This window comes from Penaeus japonicus, unplaced genomic scaffold (assembly GCF_977035675.1).
Source record: "Penaeus japonicus unplaced genomic scaffold, GWHDUDI00000001_assembly GWHDUDI00000021, whole genome shotgun sequence".
Lineage (NCBI taxonomy): Eukaryota > Metazoa > Arthropoda > Malacostraca > Decapoda > Penaeidae > Penaeus > Penaeus japonicus.
Window position 1 is genome coordinate 32,504,348 of NW_028234423.1, and position 10,000 is coordinate 32,514,347.

The window sequence follows — 10,000 nt, forward strand, 5'->3', positions numbered from 1 at the left end:
ATAATATTATAATTATAATTATTATTGTTATTATCATTAATATTTTTGTTGTTATTATCATTATTATCAATATCATTACCATCATTATTATTACTATTATCATTGCTATCATTATTGTTATCCATAGTATTAAAAATCTCATTATCATTTTCAAAATTATCATCTTAATTGTTATAATTACTACTGCTGCTATCATTATTATGGCTAATATTATATTGTTATTGTTATCATTACAGTTATCATTATCAACATCATGAGCAGTTTCAGTTGCAAATAAAAGATTAATTTTGAAATCACTTTTATTATCCATAATATAGCTTAATAAGATAATTATATAGAACGTGTTAACATATTATTTGAAACTATATCATCTAGAATAAAATAGGAGGAGCATGATATTCGTATAATATTAAAGAAGATTAATATTATAATATTATAATATTAAATTAAATTCTTATAATATTGATAGAAGGAGCATAATATTCTTATAATATTAAAGAAGATTAATATTATGATATTAAATTAAATTCTTATAATATCAATAGAAGGAGCATAATATTCTTATAATATTAAAGAAGATTAATATTATAATATTATAATATTAAACTAAATTCTTATAATATTGATAGAAGGAGCATAATATTCTTATAATATTAGAGAAGATTAATATCATAATATTATAATATTAAATTAAATTCTTATGATATTAATAGAAGGAGCATAATATTCTTATAAGACATATTCTTTCAATTTGCAAAGTTAGCAATTTCAAGCTTGCAAATGATATAAGAATTTATGACTAACGTGAGTGCAATGATAATGATGATAATGATAACGATGGCAATGATAGGAATAACAATAATGATAATGATGGTAATTACAATATTGATGATAGTAATGGCGATGATAATGATGATGATTATAATATTGATAATAGTAATGCTGATGATATTGGTAACAATAATGATTATTATAATAGCAATAATTGTAGTAAGGATAACGATGATAATAATAGTAATGATAATAATGTTAGTAATAATGATAATAATAGTGATGATAGTATTATTAACAATAATAGAAATACTTGTAACAACAATAATGATAATAACAATGATAATGGTAATGATTATGACAATAATGATAATGATAATAATGATAATAATAACAATAATGATAATAGTAACAATAAAATCAAAAGTGAATAATAAAAACAACAATCAAAATACGAACCATAGAAAGTAAATAAATGACAAAAAAAAAAAAAAAGCGAAAACGAAAACCAACAACAATAAGCGAATGAACCTACGAGGGCGAGCGTAAAAAAAAAGTAAAACAAGTGAGCATCGAACTTGGACTCTCAGCGCCCTTCAAAGGGAGTTGAATTCTGAGCGACGTAACGGTTTTAAAAGGTTTGTGATGATGATAGTTCGTCTCTTTTTAATGGCGTTTGATACGGACTATTTGCGCGCATCGTGGTGTAAGGCAGACTATGTTCACGTTTTAATTGCGTCGTGATTTTTTATAATGGATAGATAGATAGATCGAGTGTTTCCTCACTCTCTTCCCTTTAGCGTTTTATCTATTTAGCTGCGTTTTATCTATTTCATCTATCTTTTTTTTTGTGTGTGTGGGGAAAAAAACAATATATGGACCACATATTTAAATCTTCCAGTAAAAACAGAAGAGATATTTCACTGTATATTTCACACACACACACACACACACACATACACACACACACAACCGGCTCTCGCGTACACACACACACACACACACACACACACACATAGACACATACACAGACACACACACACACACACACATACATAGACACATACACAGACACACACACACACACACACACAACCGGCTCTCGCGTACACACACACACAACCACACCCCGTCATGTGCTCACGCGTTACAAATTGCATTTAACCAAAAACACTTACATTTGCCCCGCGCACTTCTCATGCTCATTCACGGTCTCACAGCTGTGTGTAGCACTTAGAATTATAATAAGGAAATCGTGTTTTCTTTATGTCTCCCTTCAAAAGGAAAACGAAAACGGACGTAGGGAAGTGTAATAGGGGAACTCTTCACCTCTCTCTCGCTCTCCTTCTTTTCTCTCTCTTTTTCTTTCCTGTCGCTCTCTCTTTCCTTTCTCTCTCTCTCTCTCTCTCTCTCTCTCTGTCTCCCTCCTCTCTCTGCGTCCTTTCTCTCTCTCTTTCTCTTTTTCTCTCTTTCTCTCTCTCTCTCTCTCTTTCTCTCTTTCTCCCCAGCCCCTCTCTCTCTGCGTCCTCTCTCTCTCTCTCTCTCTGCGTCCCCCCCCCCCTCTCTCTCTCTCTCTCTCTCTCTCTCTCTCTCTCTCTCCCTCTCCCTCTCTCTCTCGCTCTCGCTCTCCTCTCTCTCTCTCTTTCTCTCTCTCCCCCCCCCTTCTCTCTCTCTGCGTCCTTTAATCTCACATACACAAACACACGCACACACATACACGCAAATCCACATAAATCTTTCTCCGCAAACACACATCCAGACCTATCCCACAACACACACACACACACAGATACACACACACACACACACACACACACACACGCACACACGCACACAAAGGCACCAGCAGCAAAGACTCGACACCTCGCAGTGAGCCCCGCCAGAATACGTCATTGTGCGGTATGTGTATAAAAATTTACGAGACACTTCAGCTTCAACACAAACTTGTTCTTCCCAGATTTTTTTAAACAACATTTTCTTGAGACGTTCTCGTTGGATAAATGTGTATATTATCTCGCTCTCAGTGTGTTTAACGATGGATATGTCACACGGAACACTATGGATTTTGTAAAACATTCAAGTTTAACGACGGTTTGATACATAGACGAAAGCGTACAAACAAAACAAACAAATACAAACAAACAATACAAACAAATACGCACACTCACACGCGAGTGCGAACACGCAAACAGAAACATGTCCTTTGAACACATACGTAAAATATTCATATCTATTATGAATAAACAGACGATGTACAGCAAAACAGAAAGCGACGTGATACTGTTAAAAAAAAAAAAGATGAAAATCTAAAGAAAAATGTCACTTAAGAAAATTTTGGGTATAAGGAAGGGAGGGGAGGGGGGGGGGGGCAGAGGAAAGCTTGAGGAAGGAGGGGGGGGAGAAAGGAAGGGTAGTGGGAAGAGGAAGAAGGTAGGGGGAGGGGGAGGGGGAGAGGAGCCGGGAGTAGGGAAGCGGGGGGAGGGAGATGAACCAGGGGGAGGGAAAGCGGGAGAGGGGAGAATAACCAGGGGGAGGGAAGAAGAACCAGGGGAGGGAAGCAGGAGAAGGGAGATAAACCAGAGAGAGGGAAGTGGAAGAGGAGAGTTATTATAAAGAACGAGGATTCCATCCACGTGAAATAATTAATCACCGAGCGAGGTTAATGCGCCAGGAGCTAATCATTTTCCCCCGAAAATGAAATGGACGAGACGAACAACATCGGCAATCAGCTTTTGTCACGTAATGATAAGGAGAAGTGAGCAGCGGGAGTGTGAGCGCGAATTCGGAGGGAAGGTGACGCTGGGGGGTAGGGGGGCGGGGGCGGGGGAGGTGTGGGGATGGAGGAAGCAGTGGAGGGAATGAGGGAGATAGGGAGAGAGAAAGGGAGGTGGAGGAGAGAGAGAGAGATGGTTTTTGGTGTAGAGGTTATTGTGATTCAGTTCTGATGATATCCATTTTTTTTTTTTTTGCGCGCGCGCGGGAAGCAAGGTACGGAGGGGGTTGGGGGGTAAGGGTGGGGGTGGGGGTGGGGTGGGGGTGTGAAGGGGTAAAGACGCTCCTTGGGAACGGAGAGATGGGGGAAGGGTAGGGAGGGGGAGGTAGGAGACCGGGAAGGGGGGTGGTCTTTCCGGTGATAAACTCTACGGTTTTATTCGCACTCTAATTCACGTTCGGGGGGAGGGGGGGGAGGGGGGAGAAGCATGGGAAGGGGGTGAGGAGGGGCTGGGGAGGGGAGGGAGAGGAGGGGCAGGAAGAGGGGACAGAGGAAGGGTAGAGGAGGAGGAGGAGGAGGAGGAGGAAGAGGAAGGGGGTAAATAACGTGCCGTGTAAAAGGGTAATAGAAGAACAGAGTTTGAGAAAAAAGAGTGATTTGGCAACTGAGAAAGAGGGAAGAAGCCGGAGAGAAAAGAAAGAATACACACACACAAAAAAAAGGAAAAAAACACCTCTACCCAGCAATATTAGGCAAAAAGAAATTAACAAATATCCAGAGAAGTGGTTAGATCCGAGTTGGAGATAATACAAGAGCTATTTGGGCGTCTCGCACGCGGGCGCTCGGCTGCGGGCGGCCCTACGTCGGGGCTGGGACTCGTCGCGGTGGCCGGAACTGCATGGGACATGTTACATGCAAACACACACACACACACACACACACACACACACACACAAACAAACATACACACACACACACACACACACACACACACACAAACAAACATACACACACACACACACACATGCAAACACACACACACACACACACATACAAACACACACACACACAAACACACACACACACACACACACCCACACAAACACACACACAGACACACATACACATGCAAACACACACACACACACACACACACACACACACACACACACACAAACACACACACACATATACATAGATAAATAGATAAAGAAATGTATATATATATATATATACACATGCATGTGTGTATGTGTGTGTGTGTGTGTGTGTGTGTATACCACTAATTCCCTCTTCCTCCCCACCCCCCTTCTACCCCCCTAATCCCTCCCCTCCTTTCTCCCCCTCCCTCCCCCCACCTCCCACCCCCATCACCCCCATCCCTCCTACCCTCCTTGCGGTCCTTCAGGATATGTTTCCACATTCCTTATTTTATAGAAAACGGAGCGAAGCAGGAAACGAAAATGGAATCTTCCTTTGCCAATATATTAATATATATATATATATATATATATATATATATATATATATATAATATATATATATATATTTTTTTTTTTTTTTTTTTTTTTTTTTTTTTTTTTTTTTTTTTTTTTTTTGCTATCATTTGGCGGTATTATTTTGATATCATTTTTTTTCTCTTTAACGATAGATTGCTATTAAAGAACGGAATGCGCGGCGCTTGTTTGATCTGTCTTTGAAATATGTATATTATCTTTCTCGATACATAAATACATACATACACGTACATAGTCTCATACTGCGCACATGATGAAAATAAGTAGTCTATAAAGACGTGAGTTCTTTTGTATCCCGCTTGATTTAAGTGGATATCATATCAGGCGGATATCCTAATATCTATTATCTAATGCCTCTACAGCTATCAGTATCTATATCAAGGATATTCATATCTATCTGTATCTATATCTAAATCGTTTGTATCAGTGATGTAAATGATTCAGATAGTAATGGGGATTGTAAGAGTGAGGATAATGACAATAATATTGATGATAACAATAACCATCATAGTGATAGTTATAATGGCTATGATTATCGAAATGCTCATAATGATTATAATAACAACGATAGTAATGATAATGATAGTATTAATTCCGCCAACAATAATGATAATAACAATGGTAATAATTATAAAAATAGCAATGATGATAATGATAATGATAATAGTAATAATAGTTATGATAATGATAATGATGATAATAATAATCGTAATAAAATTATAATAATGATAACAATAATAATACTGATAATGATAATAATGATAACAATAATTCATGGTAGCTGAAACTATCATACGAATAACAGTAATAACATTAAAAAAGGCGAACTATAGAAAAATGCTGAAAAAAGGGACTGAGAAAAAGAACAGATGAACGATGCGAGAAAAGTAATGATTATCAGCCAATGACATAGCGCTTGATGGTGTGATATGGATAGATCCATCCATCCAACTCTCTCTCTCTCTTTCGCTATCTCTCTCTCTCTCTCTCTCTTTCTCCACCCTTTGTATTCTCTTCGCACACTCTCCCTCTCTTCTCTCTCACTCCTCCTCTCTCTCTCTCCCCTCGCCTCTCTCTCTCTCTCGCTCTTCCACCCACCTCTCTCTCATCTCTTCGCCACCTCTCTCCTCTCTGCCCACTCCACCTTCTCTCTCTACTCGTCCACCTCTCATCTCTCTCCTCTCTCTACACGTTCTCTCTGTCTGCTCTCTCTTCTCTCTCTCTTTCGTCTCTCCTTTTCCTCTCTCTCTCTCTCTCTTATTCTCTCATCTTCTCTCTCTCTTGTCTCTCTTTCACCACCATCACACATCGTCACTCTCTCTCTCTCTCCCTCTCTCTCTCTCTCATTATTATATGAATAAGAATATATATATATATATATGATAGATATATATATGATAAATGATTATAACTATTATAAATCCTCTGTATATATTTAATATAATATAGTATTATATAGACATAGCTCACGCGCCACCACGTGTTTCCATGTGTTTTTTGTGCCGATCTCCTACGGGTCTCCGTTGAGAGTAGTTTCTTGTCGTGAGTTAACCTTGGGGTGCCTTATGTTTGCGGCTCGGGCCTGAATTGCCGCTTTGTTTCTTCGCATAGCATTCTCGTCCCTCCCTGCCATTATCTTTTAGGCATTTTAGTAGTTGCCGTTTCTTACTTTTCTTCGTTGCTTCTGGTATTGCGCCTACCTTCTTCTTTTCTTATGTGGAAGGGTGTTTTGTACTCTGTCTTAGTCTCTTGGTCTTAGTTTAGAGCCTTCGTGCTCATTGTTATCGAACTCGGGCTGCGTTCTTAATCCTTTCGCTCTCTGCCATTCCTCCTTTTACTTTCGGTTTGTTTCGTTTAGATGTCTGTCTCTCGCGTCTGGCTCCGTGACTCACAAATAGTTCTCTTCTTTTGGTTTGTCTCACGGTGCTTCTTTCTTTCTCTCTCGCTCGCTCTTTCATTCCATCGGTCTCTCTCTCTCTCTCTGCCGTCTGCCTTGCTCTCTCCTTTAGGCGCATTCCGCTCCTCTCCTCTTTCCAGTCTTTTCTTCCCTTTTCTTCCTCAGCTGGCTTCTTGTTCCTACTCTGCTGTTTCCTCCTGTTCGCTGCCAGCCGTGATTGGCTCAATCCCTCCTCTTGCGCCTCTTGTCCTGCTCTTTCCTGCCCTACTCGCTTAGTTCTTTGCCTTTCGCTGTAGTCCACCCCTCCCCAACCCCACCCAAGTCCCAGCACCCTCCCCCCCCTCCTCCTTCCTCCTCCCCTCCCCCAGCATCCCTCTCTCTCCCTCCCCTCTCCCTTCCTCCCCCCTCCTCCAGCTCCCCTCCCCTCTCCCTCCATCCCCCCTCCTCCTGCCAGCTGTCCAGCTCCCCATAGTCACCTCCTCCTTCCCCGCGTACCTAACCCAGCTCCTGCGCAACCTGCGGTCCCGGCCAACCTCGGCCCCTCCCCCAGCTTCCCCCTTCCACCCAGCTTCCCCCTTCCACCCAGCTTCCCCCTTCCACCCAGCTTCCCCCTTCCACCCCAGCTCCCCTCTCCCTTCCTCCCCTCCCCATCCCCATCCCCCTCCCCCTCCTCTTCCCCCAGCGGTTCAGAACCCCGCGAGAAAAAGCGGCGAGCGAGACGTCGTAAAACCCGCGCGGTAATTACAAGCGACGAGCGGCCGAGGACGGGGTCGTTAATGCATGATGGCGTAAATCTAACTAAAAATTCGGTTCGTGAAAGTATGTCGAGCTCTCGGGAAAGCGTTGTGTCTTCCTGACACTCTGCAATGGACCGAGCGCGAGCTGCGCCCTCTCACGCGGGCTGTAGGAGGAGGTGGGGGGGTCGGGGGGGGGGGGGGGGAGGGATTTGAGGCGAGGAGAGAAGAGGGGGGGAGAAGAGGGAAGGAGAGGTGAGTGTGGAGGGAGGTGGAGGGTGGAGGAGGAAAATAAGGCAAGGAGAGGGCAGAGAGAGGTGATGAGAGGGAGGGGGAATGGAGGGGGAGGGGATTTGTTGTTTTGGGTTGTTGGTGTGTGTGGTTGTGTTTGTTTTTTTTTTGTTTTTTTTTGGTTTTTTGTTTTTTTTGGTGTTTTTGTTTTTTTTTTGTTTCATTTTCTACACCTTTTTCTTTTTTTTTGCTTCTTCGCCAACTCAATCCCTTCCTCCCCAGCTCCCCTCCCCCACTAGGCCTCCCCCCCCCCCCCCCCCTCCGTCCCCCCTAAATCCCCTATTGCTCCCGCCCCACTATGACCCCTCTTCCCCTTCCGCCAAACGCCATCTCATCCACCCTCAATCCTCCCCCTCCAAACGCCCCCCCACACCCCATAGCCCCCCGCATCGCTCTCTCCCGTCCCTCCCTCCCTCTATCGCTCTCTCTCTCTCAATCTCTCTCTCTTCTCCCTCTCCCTCTCTCGCTCTCTCTCGCAATCTCTCTCTCTCTCCCCTCCTCCCTCTCTCGCGCTCTCTCTCAATCTGCCCTCTCTCTCTCTCTCTCTCTCTCTCTCTCTCTCTCTCTTCTCCTCTCTCTCTCTCTCTCTCTCTCTCTCTCTCTCTCTCTCTACTCTCTCTCTCCTCTTTCTCAATCTCTCCGCTTCGCACCTATCAATCGACTCACTCCTACCCACTGCTCTCTCTCTATCTCCCCCTCTCTCTCTCTCGCTCTCTCTCTCTTTCTCTCTCTCTACCGCCCTCTCACTTCTCTCTCTCTCTCTCGTCTCTCTCTCTCTCTTCGCTCTCTCTCTCTCTCTCTGTCTCCAATCTTCTCTCTTCGCACGCTCTCACTCACTCACTCACACACTCTGCTACTCTCGCTCTCCCCCTCTCTCTCTTCTCTCTCTCTCTCTCTCTTCGCCTCTCTCTCTCTCTCTATCTCTCTCTCCTCTCTCTCTCTTTCTCATTCCTCTCTCTCAACCTCTCACTCACTCACTCACCGCTCTCTCTCTCTCCTCTCTCTACTCTCTCTCTTTTCCTCAATCTCCTCTCCTACAACCACTCACTCACTCACTTCACCACTCTCTCTCTCTGCTCACATGCTCTCTCTTCTCTCCTCTCTCTCTCTCGCCCTCTCTCCTCTCTCTCCCTCCTCTCTTATCTCTTCCCTCCAACAACAAACCCCCTTCCTACCACACACTATAAAAACAACACTCACCACAACCAAACAATCACAAACCAACCCCCCTTTTCACGCAACCCACCTCAACGGGCTTTACAACTGGCACCTCCCCGGTATCGCCACGCGCTCACCTCTTCAGTACGTGCAGAACGCCACGCCTGTCCCACTATGCCAGCCCACTTGTAACCTCCACATCCTCTGCTCGGCGTGCCTTGCGTCGTCTTCTTCTCCGTTTGTCTTATTCGTCGTCTTCGTCTGGCGTGCCCTGCTTCTTTCTTCTGAGGTTCTCATGTGTCTTATTGCTGGCTCTTTTTCGTCTTCTGAATCTTAGCGTCTTCTGCGTTATTCTTCTATCGGCGGCTTCTTCTCGTCGTCTGAATGCGGCCACTCCCCCCGCTCCCCAGCAACAGGCACATAGATAGATAGATAGAACCAACACTCACACCCCCCCCACACATTACCTCCCACCCACCCTCCCTCACAAACACAAGAAGAAAAAAAAAAACACAACACACACTCAAACAAAAACTCAGTTCTCTAAAACATACACACAAACATAACACACACAAATAAAACACGACAATCATATAACACACACACACACAAAAACTAACACACTCACAAAAACAAATCAAACAAATACCCTACGCTGAGAACAGAAACAGGCTCAATGAGAACAGGGACACGCGCCGGAATTATCCCCCTGCTGGGAAGCTCCTGCAAGCAAGATCCACAAACGAAACAAAAAACAAGGAATTCAGTCGGTTTAACCACAGACTAGTACAACGATCTTAGCAACTGTCTAAATGCAGTCAACATGCAAGCAAAAGAAGACAAAACAACATTTCCAACTATTTGTCAACTTTATATGACTGTCTGATTAACCTCCTCCTCCCTCCTCCGCCCCCCCTGC